At 46.9% G+C, this 24,208-nt stretch overlaps 1 long non-coding RNA gene across 1 annotated transcript in view; it reads right to left on the minus strand.

Annotated features, from left to right (window-relative positions):
* Nucleotides 1-1,511: 1,511 nt before the first annotated feature.
* LOC129401677 (uncharacterized) overlaps nucleotides 1,512-24,208 on the minus strand; it is a 79,503-nt gene continuing 56,806 nt past the window's right edge. Inside the window, exons 3-4 of the long non-coding RNA XR_008628417.1 lie at nucleotides 11,906-12,116; nucleotides 1,512-2,537 (exon numbers count right to left, since the gene is read on the minus strand). This is a non-coding gene — a long non-coding RNA (uncharacterized LOC129401677). The remainder of the gene's footprint in view (nucleotides 2,538-11,905; nucleotides 12,117-24,208) is intronic.

Raw genomic sequence — 24,208 nt, forward strand, 5'->3', positions numbered from 1 at the left:
ATATTTTCATATGCATCTATTACAAGTTTCTTTTTTAATATGTAATTAAATAGTTCCTCCTCTGTGTATATTATACAGTGACTTATTTATATGGTTTTCAAATTTTCACTCCTACAAACAAGGCTTCAATAAATAACCTTGAACATACTTTACTTCTCCAATATGCCCGGGTATCTTTAGAATGGATTCCAAGAAGTGAATTTACTGGGACCAAGGATATATGCATTTTTTATTCTGAAAATGTTGCCAAATTGCCTTCTGCAAGGGTTTTTATCAATTTATACACACCTCTACAAGGTACAAATGTGTCTGTTTCTCCAAAGTCTTGGCAATAGGGTGTGTGATAAAGCTACCAGAACTTACCAAAGAGATGAGTGAAAGGAGGCATCTCAAGATATTTTCAACTTTCATTTTCCCCTTATAAGCAAGACTGATTACCTGCCCATTTAATAACCATAAATTTAACAAGCATTTTTATTTCTTTTCCTATAAAATGTGTACTTACTCCTTTTTCTCAAAATTTTTTTTGATAATATCTAGGGAGCATAAGAGCACAACCCAGACACAAATTGTAATAAATAGGAATAAATACTTATAACGTTTTTTTCCCCCAGGGGTCATATGGCAACATCGCTATATCACTGTATCACTGTCTTCCCGTTGCTCATCGATTTGTTTGAGCGGGCACTAGTAACGTCTCTCATTGAGAGACTTATTGTTACTGTTTTTGGCATATCCAGTACACACGGTAGCTTGCCAGGCTCTGCTGTGCGGGCTCCATACTCTCAGTAGCTTGCTGGGCTCTCCGAGAGGGGTGGAGGAATCGAACACGGGTTGGCCGCGTGAAAGGTGAAAGCTCAACTGCTGTGCTATCACTCCAACCCATGGCAACATATATGACAATTTTTGTGTGTGTGGGTGGGGGCACTTGGTTGGCCACACCTGGTGTTGCTCAGGGCTTACTCTTGGTTTTTCAGTCAGGAATTACTCCTGGCAGGTCCCATTCTAATTTCTAGTATCTGTCTGCTCTTCTGTTTTCTCAGGAAGATGGGAGCTTACTGCATTTGAAACAATCCACTAATGGATTTATTCATTCTTTATTAGTTCTGTTCAATGATCTTTGCTTTTATTTTGTCATCTCTATTTTTTGTTGTTTTGTTTGTTCTGTTTGGAGGTCATATCCAGAGATGCTCAGGGGTTATTCCTGGCTCTACACTCAGAAATCACTCCTGGCAGTGCTTGGAAGACCACAGGGGGTGCTGGGGACTGAATCCAGGTCAGCTGCATGGTAGGCAAATGCCTTACCCACTGGACTATCGCTCCAGCCCCAACATAGATAACAATTCGTAAAATGTAATTTAAATTTTTTTATTTTATTAGGTAGTTCACAATATTTGATTACATTTAATATTCAAACACCAATCCCACCACCATTACACTTTCCCACCACCAAATTTGGGATGTTTCCATCCCAAGCTCCAATCCCTGCCCCAAAGCACAACCAAAATAATATATTTTGTACTATCTGTTATGAAGAACCACTGAAAATGCTTACAAAAAAAGTATTCATATAGGAAACAGTGTAAAGATTGTCCTATTTTGGCAGGGGCCATTAAAATATTCTTTGATATCACTAACATGTTGTTAAAGGTTCAGTGGTGTGAGATTTCATATATATACATGAAAATATGTTTATATGCATATATATTTCCCTCTATGATTTTTTGCCTACTATCTGAACCCCATCATTTGTGGTGTGATATTTATAGAGAATGGTAGGTGTGTCTTATGATGTGTCGCACAGCTGCATTTGCGGCCGTGATCCAGGAGTACATTCACTCATGTGTGGGCCTCGACCCAAGTGTGTGGGAAGCGGCCTTGGGCATGGCGGTGGTTGAGTTCGGGAGGGTTTTGACTGCCAGGGCTGGATCCCTTGGGATGGGGAGGGCTCTCATCCGCCCCCCTCTGGGGTACCCTGAGTGAAACAGCCTGCTGTGGAGTCCGGAGGCATGGCTATGGCAAGCGTCGTGTTATGCTCCCTTCCCAAAATGTAATTTTTTGATTCAAAAACTTCACTCACATGAAGTCATCATTTAAAAAATAATCACAGGTATAGAAAAATGCACACATATAAGGATGTTCATCAGCACACCATTTATAGCAAATAAAACTCTTATAGTCCTCTCTCTGGTTTCTTTTGGGTGCTCACACATGCTTCTTTCTATTCCCTTCTTTTGTTTTTTTTTTCTCTAGTCTGACTTTTCTGATGCCTGTCCATGTGGATCACTAATCACTGCCTTAAAACAGCTGCTCCAATACTACAGGGCCAATAGCCAAGATGGCCTACATTGCCAAACAATATTACATCAGGACCAAAGTTGGCAACTAAGCAAGCCCAGCCTCTCTGAATTCCAACTCCACATTCCTGTGAGAGGAAACAGCACTGTCTCAGGAGGACTCTGAGGTGAACTTTCCATCTAGAAAATTGGTTTCTTTGGAAGAAGATGTTTATTCAAAAGATACTTCTTGTTGCAGAGCTGAAAAAAAAAAGAAAAAGAAAAAGCAGGACCCTGGCAGTTAGATATTAAGAGCATAAAAAAATACACATCCATGTATTACTTCCCTCCCACCACCCACCACACCCCCAGAGCAGACCCCAGAAGTTTAAGAAAGCAGGGCTGGACGAATGGACTTCAGCCATTCTTCATCATATTACAGCAGTGATTTCTTCAACCAGTTGGCATTTTGAAAATAAAACTTAAACTAAGTTCTCAAGGTCTGTGATTTTACTGGTTGCATCTGCAGCCACTTTTTGTGAAGACGGAAAAGAACATGTCAGCTCCTGTATATATATGTACAGGGCAGATATACTCCTAGTGTTCTGAGAGCATTTTGTCCCTGAAAAAATCTTCATCCTAACTTTGTTTGTAGCTGCAAGGTATGAGAGGTTTACATGATTTATTCACTGAAAGGGGAAAAAAAACATGTCCTGGTGACTTAAGCATTTTCTATCAATTTCTCCTCACACCACGGACAGATCTGGAAAGTTCGAAGATTTAAGTAATTTGATGTGATAAATGAAGTAAAAGAGAGAAATCTACTCTGGGAATTCCAGCCTAGGAACTTGAGAGGATCATGTTAACATGGGGTGATCCACAGTGCAGAGAAGGACAGAGGCAGAGATCAATGGAAGGATAGGGCAGGACTCAATATAATGGGGTTTGAGTCGAGTCGTGTAGATTTTGGGTGACAGAAGTCTATAAATGCTAATATTTGGAAATCTGAAAGTCTTCCACTGAAATTTCAGCTATAGACTGTTCTTGTTTGGGTTCTCCACAAAGGGAAACTAGAAACACTAGCTTGCATGAGGGTAGTTTATTGGAGAGGCGACACCAGGGAACAGAAGAGAGAGAGCGAGGCAGAGAATGAAGAAAAGTCAATAAAGTGTATGTTATTGAGTTGCTTATCACTGTGGGCAACTGGAGCTCAATCTCACTTAGAACCCTCTGAGGAAACGCGCAGAATTACATAGCAGCAACCACTTTAGAACCAGCCCTCTAAAGATGAAAAGTTGGAGCATTTATCCACTGACTTACATTCCCCTTTGGTTAAAGAATCAACCTGGGGAGTTCTAACTCTTTCATACTTCCTACACTCCAGCTGGTCTTCCACACTGGGCAGAACAAGCCCTGTAGGCTGGGGAAATGGCTCGCGGTGCTAGAGAACATGCTTTGCATTGTGGGAGCCCCAAGTTCAATTCCTGTTGCTGGATATCTTCTGAGCACAAGACCCTCAAGCAACAGAGTAAACTGAAAAAGAGCTGGGTGTCGTCTCATCTGCACCCCGTTAAAAATGCCTGTGATAGAAAAGTGAAGATGCTCCCTGTACACTGTTATGTATGGGGCTCTTTGGAGTTCTTGTACACAGATCCTGTGAGTACATAGCATATAAAAACATGCTACAGGAATGAAGAAGGGTAGGTCTCAGTTGAAAGCATGAAATATGGCAAATTAGTGAGTCCAGGCATAAAAGAAGAGAGAAAAGAATAGAACCTCAAGACTGAGAAGAAAGGGCAGGAGTAAACAGAGGCAAGGGAGTCAGGATGAGGGACATCTCAGCTAAAACTGCCATGGTTACTAAGAAGGAGAGGTCAACAGCACCAGAAACTGCAGGGATCCCATGGGCTGAGGCCAATGCCGACTTTAGTGAGAAAGGAAGATAAAGTCTTCTTTTCAATTTTTGCTTTTTAGGTCACACCTGGCAATGCTCAGGGGTTACTCCTGGCTCATGCACTCAGGAATTACTCCTGACGGTGCTCGGAGGACCATATGGGATACTGGGAATTGAACCCGGGTCAGGCACATGCAAGGCAAACGTCCTACCTGCTGTGCTATCGCTCCAGCCCTGATAAAGTCTTCTTTACCTTTGGAGACAACAAGTAAAGAAGGCAAAGAGGTACAAGCAACCCCTTCAAGAACTTCGATTTTGAAGGAAAGAAGAGATATATTAATTGCTGGGAACATAGGGGTTGGGGTGGTTATACACTGGTAAACTTTAACAACCAACTCCCAGGTCACAAAAACCAAAACCCTGATATCGGGAGTATAAATACACTCATGGTAGCTGATTTCAAGCTACTAACCTAACAGCCACTATCTTGCAAAATTCCTGAAATTTTAACAGTTCACTATTATGAGCTGATAGGAGTGACTCCCAGCACACACCTAGATGAAAGATTAAGATGTGATGCTGATATTCTCATTACTGTTAATAAGATCAAAGTTTAATTGAGGGAACAAGTTTACAGAAAAGGAAAAGATGAAAGACACAGAAGCAAGAGCACGGTGAATACCTTTGGGGTCAAATGTAGAAAGAACCGGAAAGGGATGGGATAAAACACACAATGACTAATTGTTTTGGAATGGAATAGAGTTTATGAGTGAGGAGCATAAAGAGTTTAGAAGTAGAGAGTTACTTAGTGAAGGTGAAGTGCATGACTTGGGTTTGAGGGTGGAGGAGCCTTCATTTTTCCATAGGTAATGTCATATACTGAAAGTCCAGGAAGGGTATGGGAGTTGGAAGCAAAAGGACCACAGGATACAATGGGAAGAAGATACTACTGGGAAGTCACAAAGGGAGTCTGTGTACTAGCTCCAAAGTTTAGCCACTGGGAGAACCAGGTACATTATTTAAGATCTTGTCTTTGATTTTTCATTTTTGGCATTTTTTTAATTATTTTTTTTCCTTTTTGGGTCACACCCAGCAGTACACAGAGGTTACTCCTGGCTCTGCACTCATGAATTACTTCAGGCGGTGCTCAGGGGACCATATGAGATGCTGGGAATCGAACCCTGGTCGACCGCATACAAGGCAAACACCCTACCCGCTGTGCTATTGCTCCAGCCCCAAGATCTTGTCTTTGATTTTTCAATAATAAAACTTGGACAAAATGCCTGCTTTCAAGAAGTCACATGTTGATGAGAGAAATCAGTAAGAGAAAATGAGACATTGATAATAAGAGTCACTTGTGCTTTTAAAGCATTTCAGCTTGTGCTAATCTGACTTCACAGTAATCTTAATTAATCCAGCGGCCCCGGGAGAAAAATTCTTTCCTATCCCAATCTAACAGGGCAGAAAATGTCTAGTGGCTTTGGCAAATAAAGAGAGCCTGTGTTTACTACAGACATAATTTGAACTGAAACAACTTAATGCACCAGATACAGCACAAAATGCCTTGCCTGATACCCAGCACAGATAAATCAACAAATGCCAATTTGGTCCTTTCCAAAATAAGAGGGACAGCTGAATCTGAAAGAACTAACACGTGGTCTGGGAATGGTGTTCAACTGAAGATGCAGGAAAGAATTCCTACGCAGTATTCACAAGTGATGCAAAAAGTTATAAACTCTTCACAGTGCTGGCCAGTCCATAAATATCTGTTCAACTAAATGAGATACTAACTACTTCCCTGTGAGTCAGTTATAACAAGAAGCTAAAAAATGAAGAGACACTGAGGTTAGGAGAGTATGGCAGACACATTGCCAAGAGCCAAAATAGTTTCTTTCCTCTCTGCTAGATTAAATCCTACCTAAATGGTTTACTGGAAGGACAAGAAGAGGATTACCTGAGAATCCAGATGTAACCCAACAGAGATTTACGACAGGCATGGTCTGACCAGTCCCCCATGCCCGATTCAATGTAACTAAGATGCATTTCTAAAGAATCGATAGTCTTGGCATCTTTCTCCCTTATTATACTTGGGATAAGAGAAAGAAGGCAAATTTTGACTCTTCTGCCAATTTGAGATCAGAAATCTGACCCTCAAAGGTTATCACCTAATGCTAATAGGATAACAACAGTGTCTAGGTTTTGGAAATAGGCTCTGCTTATTCCCTACATTGTCGTGGACTTTGGAAACCTGACCGGATAATTTGGCCATTCTAGGCAGTAGTCTCACAAGACCTGAAAGACAAAGAGATCCACAAGATGGAACAGCTGGTCTTGACTCATGTGCTTCCTTTAAAGAACACGTGAGAAGACAGGAAGGAGACCCAATGCTTCCTGAGTGTCTGTGCAGTTATTAATAGAGTCAAGTGGCAATTGTATTTACTACTCAGTCATCTGGTCAACCCAAGCCAGTGTTTCACCAAAGAACAGCTATTAGGGGGGAAAAGACCAATAGACTAGAGCTCTGCCTCTCAAGGACAAAGCCCTTTTCTGGCCCATCTTCTGAGGGAGGGGTTTGGTTGAGTTTCCAGGTCACCGAACGTTAAGTGGTGGAGTCACCTCTCATGTCCTGTAACAAAGAGATTGCAGGCAGGCCTGGCAGTTGTTGGTATGACAAACTGTCTCATAGTTTTTAATGAAAAAATGATACTTCATCTTTCTAATGACAGAGAACTTGGAGGCAGCTTACAGTAATATATGCCTTTTTTAATACATGGCTCACCAACTCAGGGCAACGGCAGTATGAAGGATGGTGCAGCAGACAAAAGGTTAATAGAGCATTGGGCCTTTTCTAATTGAAAAAATGACTGAGAGAGCCCACAGTAGACTGAGTGGTAATAGTATTACAGACTGTAAGCACCGTTCCGGAGACTTACTAGTCATCTGGGGGTAGAACAAGGGACGTCAAACCCTGTCACCAAGCCTTCACATGAGCAGGATTCTGTTCCCAGGGACATTCATGAACAACACACATTTTCCAAAAGATATATGTATTTTTGAAATTGGCCTCTCTCTTTTTTTCTGGATCTTAATATATTGTTTCCAGTAATAAATGAACACACCACATATTAGTCCAATTTGAGTTAATTCTTTGTCAACATGTCTCACCCAAATTCGTCAGCTGTTTTTCCCACATTGGCCCTCCGTCTGAGCCAGTTTTGGATTTTGCTTTCTCTTTTGCTTTACTTTTTCCTCCTTGGACAACAGAAAGAATAGACATATTTTCACTTGAATATATATGCTCCTGAAAGGGCTACTGTGAGAGAGAGAGAAGTTCAGCTGGACAGGCAAAGAGATGAGAAAAAGAGAGAATGGGTGGCGCCAGACTTAGGAGGTAGAGCTCTGCAAATAGGAACAACTCATTCAGCCTGATCGAGGGCCAATGCAGTTGTTCTTACTCGGATTTTCAAAATCTCTGCCTGTTGTGTCGCAAAGGTCCCTTGGGTTGAGCACCGTGAACAGATCCATATGTGAATAACTCATCCCACGGCAAATAAGGGGCGATGTCACTTCTCCTTGAGCTCGCAAGCACTCCCCCCTCCCCCCGAACCCAACATGCCTGTTGAGAAGTCGATGTAGAGAGCTGAGCAAACAATGGCAGAGTTGGCTGAGGAGCTGCCCATGGGGCACTAGCGGGCACTGTGAGGTGCCAGACCTCTCAGGCCCCTCATGCATAGGGCCTCTCCTGGTTGACATTCTAGTATTCTTCGCCTATTCCCCCAGGTGAGGAGAAATGACTCCAATCTTGTTGAGGTCCCTCAGCCCCTGCCCCAAGCAAGAGGAGATCCAGGAGAGGGTATTAGTGCAGTGATGCAGCGGAAGGGACAGCCATGTTCCCAGCAAGGAGCTGCCAACCCAGCCAACGATGACACAATTACTGACTCCCTTCTGGATCTCTTTCCAAGCCCCAAAGGAGCGATTTTCTGAGTTACCAGAACATGTGCTCTGGGCTCTTCTCTTGCCCACAAACTGAAGCATTTCTAAGAGACACTCCTGCTTCTTAGAAGCTGAACACGTCTTCATTTTTTAAATACTCAGTACAAGGCCAACCATGTACCAGGCCCGACTAGTGAGCACAGGAAGGCCCTTCCCACCCCCGCTGACCTGACAACAGGCACCTTAACAATGTTCCACAGGTGCCTCAGGACACACAGCTGCTCTGTCGTTCCTCTGCTTTCACATCATGGAAATGCCACCGTTTGGGAGACAAAATTACAGACCTTTTCCTTTCCTTTCTGCTCTAAAACAACGGGTTTATTAAACACCAGTCTTTGGGGAGATTACGTAGCCTGAGAGACAACTGAGTGTGGGTGAAAGGCATTTTAGCTCCCAAGAAGTGAAAACAACAGGTCCGCTGAAGCCGCTGCCCTGAGACCCATGTCACTTTCTTTTTTTTTCTTTATTTTTCTATTTCTTTTGTCATTGATCAATTTATTCTATTGTTCTTATTTTTTTCAAACAATATTAAAGTAAGGCATTACATACCTTGCAAAGACTAAATCGTGAAAAAAGAAATAACAGTTCCCTCTTGTATCTTTTATGATCCCTCTTGCTTTTATTTTATGGTTATAGGCATTTTCTTTTTTTTTTTTTTAATTTTTTCTTTTCATTGAGCCACCGTGAGATACAGAGTTACAAAGCTGATCATGGTCAAGTTTCAGTCATACAATGTTCCGACACCCATCCCTCCACCAGCGTACACGTCCTACCACCAGTGTCCCCAGTTTCCCTCTGCCACCCTCCCCCAAGACTGTCTCTATGGCTGGCAGCACTTTCTTTCTCTGTCTCTGTCTCTGTCTCTGTCTCTCCCTTTCCCTCTCCCTCTCTCTCTCTCTCTCTCTCTCTCTCTCTCTCTCTCTCTCTCTCATTCTCTCTTTCTCTCTCCCCACATCACTTTCTGCGGGGCACAATGGCTACCCAACGCCTGGCACCAATACAGGTGCCCTATCACAACTTCCATCTGCCACAGTGGATCACTTCTTCCCTGCAGTGTGCATTTGCTGTTCTCCTCACGTCCCTATTGTGAGGGACATGAAAATTTACATGAAATACAAAAAGTACATGAAAATACATATGTATTCCCCTGAAGTCTGCCACAATCCATGACAGACAGGAACAGGGAGTAAGCAGTCGGACCACATTTGCATGAACTTTTGGGGGTCAGTTGATGAGGGGTTAATTGGAGCTAATTTGAAATGCACAGGCTAGAAATATTTTCCCTGGAGAACCGGACAGAGGCGGCATTGGGACTTCCTGACTGAGAGATGATGGCTTCCAGCTTACTGTCAGTTGTTCCAGGTTTCTCAGAGAAATGATAGGTACTGGGGCCCAATAGAAAACATAAAAATAATAAATGAAACTAATAATGCAAAAAGGGTTCAGGAAAGAAGTAGTCCCTCCTGACAGAAGCTGTTGGAGAAGCCTTGGGGAAAGAAGGCTGGAATATTAAATGAAAGATGTAAATTGTAAAAATTGGAGCTGTAAATTTTCCTTCGGAAGGAGAGGGAGCTCTCTGTGCTTTGCATAGGGAAGGAGCTCACAGTAGCTGCCTTCCAGTGCCTGGTCAAGTCAAGGAGGGCCGCACCCCCAAAGAGACCTGGCAGAGGAGAGGGGTGGGGTGTGGGGGAGGCCTGCAGTCCTTGCTAAATAGGATGTACTGATTGAATGTGGGGTCTTCAGAGGCTGGTGGGCGGGCATGCAGGGTAACTCATCCTTGTCCAACATTCATTTTTTTCAACAAAGATTCCCTGATCCCCACATTCCTCATTCCCCTGTGATGACCAGCATGAAAGTACCATCATGGTAGTCAGCTGCGGAATCTTGACTAGAATGAACACAAGTGCCTGATGGAATTTGATGGAAATCTATCTCCCAGTAAGTGTGGGGCCCCAGGAAGGGAAGTTGGAGTTTGTCAGTCTCCTTGGCTCTATGAAGGAAGGAAGCGTGGGGGAGAGGACCCTCTTGTAAAGAGAAACTGTTTGGCTTCTTGTCTCTGTGGATGCCACTCAGATCGGGATAAGAAACTGCTTATCATTCATTTGGGTCATCACTTTCAATTCTCTGCTTGTGGGGAATCCCCCTGGTTATGACGGGGAAGCCCAGTCTCTCCAATTCCATCCTTTTGCTAAGGTACCACCTTCCCGAGCCCCATGGCCCCAGCCTAGAGCCAGCTCCCAATCCACACCATCCACTTTTCCTTTCTGAGCAGATCAGAGCTCTCAGGGCTGCGGAGTCACTGCTAGAGGCTCATGATTTCCAAGTGCCGGCCCCCACCCTGAGAGGCAGAGCTCAAAAGCAGGCAGGGCTGACCAACCCCCCGTGGTGGATCCTGCCTGCTGCCCTCCCGCCCCAGAATGAGTATCAGGAGCACCCGAGGGACAAGCTGCATCCTCGTCATCTCTCACAACTAAACAAGGCACAGCTTATGCTTCCTTTGTGCAAGTGTGTGCCAGGCCCTGGGTCTACAGTCATTAGTGGGGCCTCCATGGCTTCTCAGGCAATAAACAACAGAGACACGCTGAGCATCTGAAGTGGGGAGAGGAGGTACCATTTCTGCAATCCAAAGCTCTCAGTCCCACTGGTGATGCCTTAGTTCAGACATGGAGGGGAAACTCCAGGCCTCTTCATTCACTGGTGAGATGAGCCTGGTTTGGCCAAGGTTAAGTGTAGAGCTGAAGCAGAAACCCCGTCGACTCATCCTCACTCGACTGAGTGTGAGGAGGCATCAACCTTTTGAAGCCCTTTCTTCCAGGCTTGATGACTGTGGTGATTCCGCCTGGCCAGCTCTTCCTCTGGTCCCTTTCCTGCTCTGCAGCCAGTGAATGCTCAACTCAACGGCTATCAGGGGGAAAACCCTGCAAACATCAGGCTCCCGCCACCTCTGCATAAACCGTAAGTATCTAAAGTATCCCCGGCTGCTGCCTCAAAGTAGCCCATACTCAGAGCCTGAGAACAACTGAGATTTATTCTCTCCCATTCTAGAGGCTGGGATCACTGGTCTGCCAGAGTGCCCGCACAGTGAAACTTCCTATCCATCCCAGCTTCCGGGAAATTGCCAGTTCTTGGTACCCCCTGGCCTGTGGACCCAAGAATCCATTCTCTGTCTTTGTGGTCACCTGCTGTTCTCCCTGTGTGTCATCGAGCTCTGGGTCCAGTGTTCCCTCTTCTTTTAAGGGTGTGGTCCTATTGGATTAGGGCCCAGGTAATATAACTCTAGTATGACACTCTCAATTAATTGTATCTGCGAGGCCCCCGTTTCCAAATCACATCTTTAGTTCCTGGGGACGTTATGACCTCAACCTAGCTTTCCCAAGACACAATTCAAGCCCTAATATGAGAGCATAGCCAGAATTCCATGGGGGCCCTTAAAGAAGCTTCCAGAACTATAGGGAGATGAGAAATGTGTCACCTCTTTTGCTGCGGTCACCTTTTTTAATAGAGGGCTACCAGATGGTCACTTTGGTGTGGGGAAAGACTTCCAGTGGTGCCCCAAAGACCCAGGGACCCCCATGTCCAATCAGTTCAATGCAAGGGCCTGAGATGCGCTGGTGATTTGCAGTAACAGGAATTACTGGACCGCCCTGGCAGTGCTGAAGCCTTCAAGGCACACCCAGTGGTGCTCAGGAGATCTGAGGTGCTGGGAATTGAATCTGGGTCATCAAATGCCCTAAATGCTTACCCATCTCCTAGTCCCATTATACTGGTTCTCTCCGTGCTTCTCAAGTCTTGCTCTACTTCAAGAATCTTCTTCTAGACAAGTACAGCTCATCAGAGTTAGCTGGATAATTCCAATTTATGTTCCTTAAAGATGCATTAGTCAGCAACAGATCACACACATAGCTGAGGTGTGTAAGAGGCAGCACCTTTTCGTTTTCCACTTTTCACAAAGTCTGTGAATAGGCAAAGGAAAAACCACTTTTTACAACAGTATCCTGTGAATGTGTTTTTAAATCTAACATTATAGAATGAAACTTCCGTCATTATTTAAATGTGAGACAATGAGAAACTAAGCCATAACCAAGAGGCTAAATAACAGCAACCCTTGAGCCTCTGAGACAGCGGTGTGGAATTCAGATCATGTCAGGGAGAAATCTGCGGGGGACTCTTTGCTAGCCTACAGCCCCCAAGGCGGCAGCGTTGTTTCCAAGATGCCACGCTGTCTGCACGTCCACTGAGACTTTCTGCTGGGTCCTGATTACAGACAGGACTAGGAAACTCCACTCACACGATTCAGGGGTGGAAAATCTGGCTGACAATTGGTGCCTCTGAAACGAAGAGATGGATATTCTTTTCCCAGTGCAACTCAAAATTAGGCCAAGCACTGAGTTTTATGATGAATCCCCAGAACGACATCACATATCCACTTCCATTCTGCTTACTCCCATCAAGGACATCAAGGACATCACAGCCCTTCTCAACTATGTGCCTGATCCTGTGTGTTAAGCGGCAAAGCCTCTTTCATAGATGAACAAGAAATTTCCAGCATGGCCCCTGGCTCACCGTCTAACAAAGCCACCTCCACCATGCCTTTGAAGGGTGCCATTCCAAAACAAAAGCCCAGGTCCAGATGGATTTGCTAGTGAATTCTCCCAAACATTTAAAAAGAACCTATTGCCAGCTCTTCTCAAGCTTCTCCAGAAAATTGAAGAATCAGAAACTCTCCTAAGCAGTTTCTCTGAGGCACATATCTCCCTAATACCAAAAGCAAACAGATGCCACAAAATAAAATGAAGGGCACTGTGTCTCTGCAGGGGACCCTCAACCTTGCATAGCAGGGTTTATTTTATTTATTTATTTATTTTGCTTTTTGTTTTGTTTTGTTCTTTGGGATCACACCCAGAGATGCTCAGGGATTACTCCTGGCTCTGCACTCAGCAATTACTCCTGCCTGTGCTTGAGGACCATATAGGATGACGGGGATTGAACTCAGGTTCACCGCATGCAAGGCAAATGCCCTACCCGCATCACTATTGCTCCAGTCCAGCAGGGGTTTTTCCCTGAGCGTCAGTAACGGACATTCCAAGTCCAGGACATTGCAAATGTTGATGGCTTCTGCTGAAAGCTCCCTGCCCTTCGCTCTTCCTAGTTACCTTGCTGTCTGCTCCGTGAGCCACTGGGATGCAAGGCCCCTTTCCCGTCACTGGTCCTACACGGGGGACCCAACCTCACCCAACCTCCAACCTTCTTGAAGGCTCTCCAGAAGTGGAAGAAGAGTGTCCTACCCACCATTTCCCCCAGGAATTTGCCTTCTCTTCTCACACCCCGTCCTGTGAGACCCCCTCCTCCTCCACCTCTGTCCCCTCCCTTCCCACGACTTTGCAGACCATCACCAGCCTTCTTGTAAGCCCACCAGAGCCTATCCAATTCCGGGGTCTGCACCCCCAGTGAGCTCATCAAGACCTTCTTTGCACATCAGAGGCTCATGAACCAGCCCTTAAGGAGAGAGAATATCCCTCTCCATTCCCCTTCAGAGACGCCCAAGCCCACAGACCTGTAGAAGGTAGGTTGCTGCTTTCTTCTCCCAAAAGAGAAAGCTGAGATTGGGGGGAGGTGAACAATCTAACCTTTGACCTTACCCTCCTGGTAGGTCAAAGGTCAGATCACAGGGAAGGGATGGGAGGTGGTTACAAGCATGGGTATGATTCTAAAGCCTCTCCATGAAGGAACCTCAGAACTTTATCCTGGGATTATGCCTCAAGGGGAGATGGGCGGGGGAGGGGAGTGGGGAGAGGAGGACAAAGCAGCCAAAACGCAGTGAGGTTGACAAAAGCTCTTTTCAAGTTATTTAAAATAACCTGGAAAATAGAATCCTCTGGAAGGCTTGTAAGATACTGCTGGGCAAGAATTCTAACGGTCCCTCAGACTCTGCCATAGACACCGCCAGGCTGCATCTACGGCAGGTCAGGGATGAAGGATTAATTCCATTCAAGAATCGGAGAATAACTATTGTTATTATTTAGCATTGATTAATTGTTCCTTCGGCCCACAAAGCTTCTCAGAAAATCATTACTCTCCTAGGGCTCCCTGACATTCGGAGTAAAGCGCTCGTGTGTGTCCTCCTAAGATGAAGGCCATCTCAGAGTGGCCGGGCCCGAAAACCACGCTAGGGAGAAGGCCCAGCCCAGGCCCGGCCCGCAGGATGCACTGGGAGAAACACCTCACCCAGTCCTGAACACCCACTTCAGCTGCCAAGAGTCAGGGTGGGGATTCAGCTAAGGGGCGAAAATCACGGCCCACCACCTCATTCTAGAGAAAACCCAGAGGTTCCAAGTGCCTCCCACTATAAGCACTTTGGGGAGTGTATACATATTGTGTTCTAACTGATAAGGATAAGGCCTCTCTTCTGGGGTAATTATAGTAAAACAACCCCCTCTGCTCCCTCCCCCCCACACCCAGACACACTGGTGAGGCCCCTGATTAAGTGCAACGTTGTAAAGGAAGCAAGCAGTGAATTTCCATTCTGACATCCAATAACACTGCCTGACCCTTTGGATATTGTCCTCCCCAGAGGTGAAAAAATATGAATAAATTATAGTTCTGACAACCTTGACACTGAACAGCAGGGTGGGGTGAAAAGCTCCCGGGGAGAAAAAAAAATCTGACATTATATCTATGATCACAGAGTATAAAGGAAAATCCATACCCTGATTTTGCTAAATTCAGCCTAGATGGGAAGAAAGGAGGATGACGGGGGTGTTTATTGAGGAGGCCGGGTGGGCGGGGGGGCTGTCAGAGCTCAAAGCCAAGGTCCAACCTCCATCAGTCCCTGCAAGGCCATACATTTCTAGGGATGCGAAATGCTGGAGCAGGGGAGATCACGATTGCCGTGCAGGAAAGAGGCCCTGAAACAATCCGGTGGGGGGGGGGGTTGTTTCCTATGTGAGGGTGTGGGGATTGTGGACACATGTATGTCCTGATTGTGGGGCCATCTGTCACGTGCAAGGCGTGTCATTTACAGACAGACAACTGTGAGCCGAGGCAATCAGCCGCGAGCAGCTGAGCTGGGATTTATAAGGGGGGCACGAAGGTGGTGTCTTGTCCATGCGCGGGGAGGGGGAGAGCGGGTAACCAGGCCAGGAACGAGGGAGGGGAATTTACTTGGTTGGCCTTGGGGAGATGGTCTCTGCAATGAAGGGTAGGGGGTCAACGTGCAAAGACCATCCATCCATCCCTCGGAGCCAGGAGCCCATCTGCAGAGAGTTCAAAGACCCCGCACACAGAACATAAAACCTCTGGGATCTGTCACTTTGGCAGCGGGAAATGTGTGTGAGCGGGAGGGCGCCATCACTCAGCCGGGCTGGACGGGTGGCAGGAGGAGGATGAGCCAATGTCCTTGTCTGTGGACAGCGTGACCTTGGTCGGATGGTGTCATCTGTGCCCACAGAGCCTGCTCTCGACCCAGGCAGGTTCCCGGGGCTCCGAGCTTGAGAAGGGTCAATATGCCCTTGGCACAGACCCCAGAGCACTGTGACTTAGTTAGCGCTGAGAGGCTGGCCCCTCACTGGCAATCTTCCTTCACAGAACAGTGAGTCCAAGTGACTTGGCAACTCAACAGCCTCGCCCGCTGTTCCTGCGGCTGCCATGATGCCTGGAAAACTTCCTCTGGAAGTTTCCAAGCAGCAGAGGGCAGTGATTCTGCATGCAGGCGGAGGAGTCCAGGGCTGCAGCATATACCTGGCTCTGTACTAGAGCTGCGCTTTGGCTGGATGCTGTGCTGTGCCACCAGAGGTTTCTTGGGGGTGAGGTACCCCATTCTCCCATCGTACACAGCCTTGCTGTGCCAAACCTGACCGCAGCTGTGGCAAGTGGACCATGACGGCCACTTATTATCCAGTTTGATTTCCAAAGTGATGAGGTAGACCCGAGAGATAGAGGGGAAAAGGCTCGCGGGGGCCTGTACCCCAGTTCACGGGGGTCCAATGAAGGCAGGAACATGTCGCCACGTTGATATGTTGAGTCACCAGCCAAACATGGCCCAGGATAAGGATGGCTGCCCTGAGCCCCAAGCAAACAAAAGGTGCATCCCTGACCCTCCCTGTGCCATACTCAGGCCCTGACCTAGGATGGCAGTCTTGTCTGGGCTTCTGGTCAACCCCCAAGTAATAGGATGGGCTGATCCCAAAGAAGAGAGGGGAAAAGAAAGAGCAGACAATCTGCCAGGACATTGAGAACTTTTCCAGGGGATGCTGGGAGGCTCCAGTAGGTAGCCGTGTGCTTCACTGAGATCGAAGACCCTCCTCCCCCGCCCCTTCACCAATAAATTCCACTGTCCCCTCAGACTTCACATACAAAACATACGTTCAAGAACAAAATGAGTTTGAGTTTCAAAACTCAGGTGTGTGGTGTGTGTGTGTGTGTGTGTGTGTGTGAGAGAGAGAGAGAGAGAGAGAGAGAGAGAGAGAGAGAGAGAGAGAGAGAGAGGGAGAGAGAAGAAAAGTATCTGCAAAGAGACTTGCTGGGGAGATTGGGGGACAGTAGTGGGCGGGAAACTGGGGACATTGGTGGTGGGAAATGTACCTGGTGAAAGGACGGGTGTTGGAACATTGTATGACTGAACCCCAACCACGAACAACTTTGTAACTGTGTACCTCATTTAAAAAATTAAATGAAAATATTTCATTTAAAAAATGAAATATTTTAATATTAAATTGTTTTAATATTAAATATATTAATATTAAATATTTTAATATTAAATATTTTAATATTAATAAAAATGAGATATTTTAATATTAAATATTTTAATATTAATAAAAAATGAAATGTTTTAATATTAAATATTTAAATATTTAATTTTATTTAATTTTTAATATTAAAAATTAAATGAACTAACCCAGATGATCTAACCCTAGCACCACCCTTGTGGCTCCAAACAAGGCTATTGTTCGAACAAGACTGCTGGAGTTCGTGCCTTGTTCATTTTGGAGCTGCAGCAGACCCGCTGGACCCCGCAGCAGGGCCAGCCTCTGAGTGACCTCTGGGTCTCCGCTGGTCCCTCACTCCTGGGTGATGGAGATCAAGTGCCCAACACTATGGCTGATTCTGGGCAAAGGTCCCAGCGATGGGAGGTCCCCCAAATCACATGGGGAGTCTCCATCCCTACTGCTGCAGAAACTAGGGGTTCCTGGGCACCAGGTGGGAGGCCAGGCAGAGGAAAGAGGTGGGGGTCTAAATAGACACTGAGGGAAGGTGGCCAAGAGCATCGGTGGGACTGGAAGAGAGTGGTGGGGGGTCAGTGTGTTTCTGTGCCCGGGCAGGGAGGTCCCCAAGCCAAGACCCAGGCCCAGACTAACGGACACTACTATCTGGTCTCTGTAACTGAGGGAAGTGGAAAGTCTATCGGGGAGGGGGTTACAGGGACCCCAAACAGTGGTCCGGAGGGAAATAAGCCTCGTGTCTGTGAATTTAGAGAGTCATTTGAAGAGAACCCCAAAGCCCGGGCGTCCAGTGCGTGGAAGTCATGACGGTGATGGATTTCACGTTTTATCACACAACGCAATTAAGGGGGTAGGGTCTCACCCGCATCCTACGCCTGTTCGGAGGGCTGGACGGAAGCCGTCCGCCTTTTCGACAGCTCCCGAGGAGGCTGCTCCGCGTTTGTGGGGCTCGCCTGGCCTGCTGGGGGTCCCTGGGTCATCCTGTTGGGGGCTCATGTGCTGCAGGCGACAGGGAACCTCGGAAGCACAGGCCAACTCCCCCCCCCCACCCCCCACCTGTGACTCTGCAGCAGTTCAATACATCACTACTGTGGCCCCTGTCACCTCTGACAGCAAATATGATTTTAGCTGTCAGGCGGCTGGCAGAAAACAAAACGTAATTTACAGCCAAATTCAGCCTCCAGGAGCACACACCTGGCTCCCACAGGCCAGGCGAGAGCTGCCGGAACACTCCCACAGGCAGCCCCGGCTGCACGGGCTGAGAACTGAGGGTCCCCTCGCCCCGCGCCCCCCCAGCCCCCATGCTCTCTCACAAAGCCATCCCGGGCCTGCACTTCTGGGAGGAAGGGGGTGCAGCTCCGTTTCTCACATCTATAATTTCTGAAATACACTTTGGAAATTTTATTACTAATAATACATTCTGCCATAATTATATGGTTAGCAATAAATCGCCTACTGAAGCAAGGGCTTTTCTTTCTGGTTTTCTTTTTTTTTTTTCATTCTCCTAATTCCTAGGAGGAAATGATACCTTTCTTTCTGTTTTTTTTTTTTTCCTTCTTCTCCTAATTCCTAGGAGGAAATGAGACTTGATTTCTTTCACTGCCTGCTTTGTTCCTGTTCCCTCGGAGAAGGACATAATTTTTAAAACCCCCGATTCTTAAGCTGAATACTGGGGAAATGGAGCAGGTGGGAAGGAATCTGGGCGGGTGGGGGAAGATCTGGGGAAGGATGAAAACTGAGAAATGTCAAGATCTATTGCAAGCTTGGCAGTGAGCCCTTAGAACAGAAAGGATGGTGGTGTGTACATATGTGCTTGCAGGTGCCCTCCAAGAGGTAAATCTGCATCAGAAAATACGAGAAAAAGCCAAAAAGATTAGGTAATAAGAACTCTAAATTGTCTCTGTGAATGGAAAAGATTATCCTTGAATTAATTGAAAGGTTGCTGCTCAGCTCCCCGGAGAGCGGGGTTCCGAGGGTTCTGAAGCCTGGAGCAAGACCTGGATTCTGGTGGGGTTTGCTCCTAGCTCCCTGGGTGCCCGCTGTTCAATATGGTGCCGTGGTTAACAGGAAGTGCTGGGCCAAGTTCAATTCAGCTTTCATCACTTTCTAGCTCTATGACCTTAGCCAAATCCCCTAATCTTACTAAGTCCCCTCTGCTTTCCCCTCTGTGAAATGAGGATGAAGAACATACCGATCACAGGGGGCTGTAGAGTTAAATAAGACTAAGTATGTCAAGATTCAAAGCACTGTGGTCAAGATAGACCAGCCCCACAAGAATCACAGCGAGACAAGATACACATTGGTCAATTCAACAAATAATAAGCACAATTCTGTGCGAGCTCACAGAGATACGGAGGGCTAAAGGCCCACAGAGCTCCATAGCGGGGGCAGGAACTCCAAGGAGAGACGATTAAAGACCTTGACTAGACAAAGAACTCCGGAATAGGGGAGAGGGGGAAGGAGAACTCCAAGCTAGTGGAGAAACACATTATCATTTAATCAATCCATCCAACTCCCCTGTGGAAATGGGTACCATGATCTTCTCTTTCTTCTCACACTGGACTTTATATGAAGTCCTAAACAAATGGTACAGACACAAAGGAAGGAAGGAAGGAAGGAAGGAAGGAAGGAAGGAAGGAAGGAAGGAAGGAAGGAAGGAAGGAAGGAAGGAAGGAAGGAAGGAAGGAAGGAAGGAAGGAAGGAAGGAAGGGAGGGAGGAAGGAGGGGAGGGGAGGGAGGAAGGAAGGAAGGAAAGAAGGGAGGAAGGAAGGAAGGAAGGAAGGAAGGAAGGAAGGAAGGAAGGAAGGGAGGGAGGAAGGAGGGGAGGGAGGAAGGAAGGAAGGAAAGAAGGGAGGAAGGAAGGAAGGAAGGAAGGAAGGAAGGAAGGAAGGAAGGAAGGAAGGAAGGAAGGAAGGAAGGAAGGAAGGAAGGAAGGAGGGAGGGAGGGAGGGAGGGAGGGAAAGAAGGAAGTGAGAAAGGGAGGAAGGAAGGGAGGGGGAGGAAGGAAGGGAGGGAGGGAGGAAGGAAGGAAGGGAGGGAGGGAGGGAGGAAGGATTCTTTTCTCTCTCCAGGAAGAAAGAAAGGGAAGGAAGGAGAAGGGAGGGAGGGAGGGAGGGAGGAAGGAAGGGAGGGAGGGAGGGAGGGAGGGAGGGAGGGAGGGAGGGAGGGAGGGAGGGAGGGAGGAAGAGGGAGGGAGGGTGGAAAGGAGAAAAGGATGGAGAGGGGGAAGAGGGAAGGAGGGAGCAAGGAAAAAAGGAAAAATTCTTTCTGCTCTCCTGAAACTACACCTCATCAAGCTACCTGGTACCGTCTGAGCCCAGCCCCACGCACCATATGTACAAACGTATCCACCCCGTGCCCATCCCTGCCAGCAGCACGATGCCAACAGCACAAGAATACTTACGGCTCATATGATGCTCAAATTTGGGATATGTGAGAAGCACCTGTGGGCAAGTTCACAGGAAGATTTTTAGGCCCCACCCAGCAGTCGCTGAGGGAAGAGGAGGGGCCACAGTCACATATTTAATAAGAACTAAGCCATGCTAATGGTCCACATGTGGAGAAACACAGACGATAAAATTAAGGTTTTGAAAGGTAAGTGACCTACCCGGGAAGCCAGGACCCACTAACAGTAAAATGCATCAGAACTGTATTCTTCTGGCCAAAAGGACCAGTGGGAAGGGGGAGTGGCATTTTAGCCACCCACAGGACCCAGTGACCCACACTCACTACCTCTCCTATTTCCCAAAGTTTTCGAGACAAAAAGGGAACAAAATCAGAGACTGGAACTGGGAGCAAGAGTTCTCTGGATACACAGGAGAGCGCCTGAGCCCCACGGAGCAGCTTCGTTCCTGGAGTTTCCTCTGTTCCTTGATGTGTCCACCTCCTGCCCACCGCAGTCTGCACAGTATGGAAAGTGGGAGTGAGCCAAGGTCTAGGAGAAATGGCTTCATGAGTGGAAGCCGGATGCTCCCTTAACGGCGCCTTCTTTGCTCTCTCCCCGCCCAGGTGGCCCTGCAGCCCCCAGCTCTATCTCTCAAAGACCATTTCATACACATCCGCTTGGGGCTAGAAAAACTATCTTTCAAGATTATCAGAGGAATCCAAGGTGAGCGTGATTTCACTCCCCCCCACCCACACACACACTGGGCTTGAACTTGGGAAGACTTTCAACATAATGGTTGACATATAAAAGACATTTATAATAATTACTTAGGACCTAATGGCAGTTTGGACAATAAGAAGCTTGGTTCCAAAGTTCCTTGACCAGCAGTGTTTGCTGTGACTAAGGCCCAGGTAGACGACGGCCATCGACTTTGTCTAACCTTTGCACTTGTAATAAAAATGCAATAAAGTAATTGGTTAAAATAGAGACAAGTCCTGATAAAGAATATTTGCTTTTTAAAGTAACTGGCTAAAATGGGAGCATATCTGATAAATGACTTTATGGGGGACGGAAGGCCAGGCCTTGCTAATTAGTGGAGATTCTGTTTCCTACATAGATTCCTTCTTTCCCTCTTTGAAGAGAAATGAAGCAATGGAGTGAGAAAAATCTTCTATATTGCTGGTCATGAGCAAAGATCCCCCTCAAATGCCAATGTTGTTCATCTGCTATGACAATTGTTTTTAAATTCCCTTGCTTCTAAACTCTAGAATATTTTCAGAGTATTCTACAGCCTATTTAATCGCAAAACAATGATTCCCAAGAGCACCCAAATGTGCATTGACCTTTCTTGCCACAAAGCAGAAGTCAGTAAAATGCTGAGAAAGGGCCTTATATCCTCCAGGATCTTCATTCATTGCCGTCGAGACAGGAGTTGAAAAATCCATGACTGTTTTGAGCCACTTTACTTCCCTGGTGAAGGTTCCTTTTAAAAAGTTCCGATTTTTAAACAAAATTAAATGTCTCCATAAATGAAGGATGACCTTTAATGTCATAGTCAGGACTCATCTATGGAGCAGTAGTGGTGACAATACAGGAATTGGCATAGCCTTGCAAGTGCGATGGCCCCACATGCCACCTTCCCCATCAGCACCACGAGTGTGGCCACAAAGCAACATCAACAACAGAGAATAAGGAGAACCCAGGGCTGGAACAAGCAGGCACTGATTTGCTCACCTTGCTGTGTCCCTCCAACAGCAGCCAATAAACCTAGAAAGAACCAGCCTGGCTCTGAACCCTCTATAAGATGTGGAGCGCACCCCTTCACCCCATTATATCCAGGAAGTGATGCTCTCGGAGCCCTGGTCCTTGTGACTGGTTTCCATGGAAGTTCTTGAGGTCTTTTTTGCAGCGGTTGAGGGGGAGACACACCGGTGATGCTTAAGTTACTCCCAACTCTGCATTCAGTGGGCTCAAGGGACCATCTGGGATGCCATAGATCAAATCCAGGTCAGCCATGTCTAATCTCCGGTGCACGACGAGTGCCTTACCTGCTGTACTGTCACTCAGAATCGGGGGTCACCATCGTCTACTGCCTATCAACTATTGCTCCCCTACGGTCTCCCAAACATTGACTGGCTTGGGGAAAACATCAAGAGTGATACAGTTTGGGGGGGGACTTGCTTTTACAGCAGCTATCCAGTAATCCGTCCCTTTGAGGACTAGAGTCTCTCCAGCATTGAAAGGGACATTCCAAAAGAAACATTCCCAATTTCAGAGCTGGAGAAATAGCACAGCTCATCAGGATGTTTGCTTTGCCTGTGGCTCACCCTGGTTCAATCCCTGGCGCTCTATATGGTTTTCCCAAGCACAGCCAGGAGTGATCCCTGAGCACAGCACTGGCAATAATTTTTGAGCACCACTGGGTATGGCCCAAACCCTCCAAAAAAAAGAAAAAAGAATAAAATAGTTCCAATTTCAGAAGGGAGCTCTTCCAGATGCAGGTATGGAAATAGCAGAGCTCAGATTTAAACTTCTGCTCCTAAATTTCCTGAGCCTCATGCACATGCCCCTCCCCTGGGAAAGAATCTTGAAGGTGACATTCAAGGCCCGGGAAATTCCTTGATATTCTATTGTCTCTCTTAGAGGGATTCTGGGAAGAAGCTGCATCTCTCAGACCCTTCGACGTATCACAAAGCCCTGAAAAAGGCACAATAACTATTTTATAGCCAAGGATACTCACTGATGAGATTGCTCTGTTGGAAGGAATGTCATTCTCTGTCCTTGCGCTAGTGACCACAGAAACCGACTCACCATGTCCGCAAGCAGTATAGACATTCTGAAAGCAGGTTTACTGAGCATGGGCCATGGTCCAGACCCTGGTCTAAGTCTTTACGTCCTGTGAGCCTCCTCATAACCCTGTGAGATTGATTCTAACGTGACCCCATTTTACAGATGGAGAAACTAAAGCACCAAAGTGTTCTCCAGATTCATCCCTTGATAGGAACTGTTGGAAGGTCAGCCTCAGGCAGGCCATGTCTGAAGCTGGGGAGGAAGCACCAATGCTTAATAAAGGATTATTGATTGGATTCACAGAGAGATTGTTTGCTGTGGTTAGTCACTCTCGCACGCTGAGCAAATGTGAAGTCCACAGAAGACAAACATTTGACTGGCTCTCTGATAAGGCTGGAATGTCCAGTTACCAGAACATGAGGCCAGCTTCTTGCAAGGACACGATGGGAAGTCATGGGCAGGAACTGCCGGCAGCTGGAGGCTAGACCCCAGATCTGGGGCACATCTATTCAAGACATCTCTAGGAGAGATATGGGGCTCCCACGAGACTCTCGTTCCTGCAGGCTGCTCAGGGCCTGGGAGAGCAGAAGAAAGTGCTCCCACACCCACTTCCTGCTCAGCCCCGACACCAGGACGCGGGGGGTCTGGAGGCAGGCTCCTCCCTCCACACTTTCCCCTCGAGGGCACAGGATAAAGATGTGGGCAACAATCCAGAACATTCCTGCTGTCTTAGCCTTTCTTCCAGTATAAGCTGACAGGCAGATTTTGCCCTCACGGAGTCTCTCCTCCCCGCTGGGGCCCGACACCCACATCTCAGACCACCCACAGAGAAGGCCGGGCTGCCAACTGCCTCCTGAGGCCCCTCTTACTCCCCCAGCACACAGTGAACTAACTGCCCGTTTCCGGCTCCATGGAACAATCCTATTTGTTCTGTGAGCTGAGGTTCAAGGAAACCATTTCCTTATCTCCAGATCTGACAGCTGGGGTCAGGGCTGCCCCGTGGGGCATGGGGAGTTGCCCCAGTTGCAGGCCCTTGGGGGGGAAGGTTGTCTCCCAACTAACTGTCCTCAGACACTGGGGCTCGGCCTGGCAGAGGCCCCTTGCTGGATTGTCGCCCTCTTCAGCCTGTCTTACTTTGAGTTGAGATGCACCA

Source organism: Sorex araneus, chromosome 2 (genome assembly GCF_027595985.1).
Source record: "Sorex araneus isolate mSorAra2 chromosome 2, mSorAra2.pri, whole genome shotgun sequence".
Taxonomy (NCBI): Eukaryota; Metazoa; Chordata; class Mammalia; order Eulipotyphla; family Soricidae; genus Sorex; species Sorex araneus.